The sequence below is a fragment of the Conger conger genome, chromosome 19 (assembly GCF_963514075.1).
Source record: "Conger conger chromosome 19, fConCon1.1, whole genome shotgun sequence".
Taxonomy (NCBI): domain Eukaryota; kingdom Metazoa; phylum Chordata; class Actinopteri; order Anguilliformes; family Congridae; genus Conger; species Conger conger.
The window spans coordinates 18,122,233-18,123,194 of record NC_083778.1 but is presented as its reverse complement, the minus strand read 5'-3'; positions in this window follow the sequence as shown (position 1 = coordinate 18,123,194).

The window sequence follows — 962 nt, the reverse complement described above, 5'->3', positions numbered from 1 at the left end:
TTTAATGACAAATGTTAATTGGGAAAAATACTGTAAATCCATACCTGCACCCTTAGGTAAAACAATACAACTGAAATTGAGCATACTGCCACGCATAGTCTGTTTGTTTGCTTATTGATATAGTTCAACATTTCATGTCGCTGGCCTATCTGCCTCCTCTGCTAGCCGACATGAACTCTGCACTTTCAGAAATAAAGATGCGCAAAGTGCCTGAGAAGGTGCCGTCACTGGGATTGGTGCCCTATAGGTACATAGAATTGGACCCCTAGCCAGGAATATTGACTCAGTTGTACCAATCACTGTATGTTCAGGATACATTTGGGAAATGTACCTCCACTCTCACTGAAATGCTGGGGCTCGGTGTATTTGGGGGTTTGCAGGTTCGAATCTAAGGAGGAACCTTTCGGCATCGGCATAGTAGGATATATGGTTTTTAAGATTAAGAACTCTCACAGGGGACAGGAATAAATATTCATGTCCTAGGAAGGATATGCCAATCTGTGTGGCTGGTTGGACAGTATGTCCATAGTGAAGCAGGTGTGTATTCCGCAGTCGTTAAAGGTTAATGTCAATAGTGCCTAGATTTTTAACAGGGTATGTGGCTCTCTGAATTGTACCCCTGTATTTATGAAAGCATATTTGTGCTGAGGAGACTATTTAAAAAAGAAAAAGAAAAATGTGAATATCATAATATCCCACAGATACGCACTCCCTCTACCCCCCCGTACCCCACACACACACTTCCCGTGCAAGGAAAAAAAATACAGCTAATATTCGCGCATTATACCTTGAGTAGCCTCCAACATTTCGCAATTAAAAATCTGAACCTATATTTGACAAGCAAGATATTGAATTGTTATATTGTTTTCAGTCAGCAGCAGCTAACAAGGAAATAGTTAACTCTGCTGTTACTGACTAAACCGCTCAACCACGTGTGATGCTCTGGAGTAGAAAGGATATGA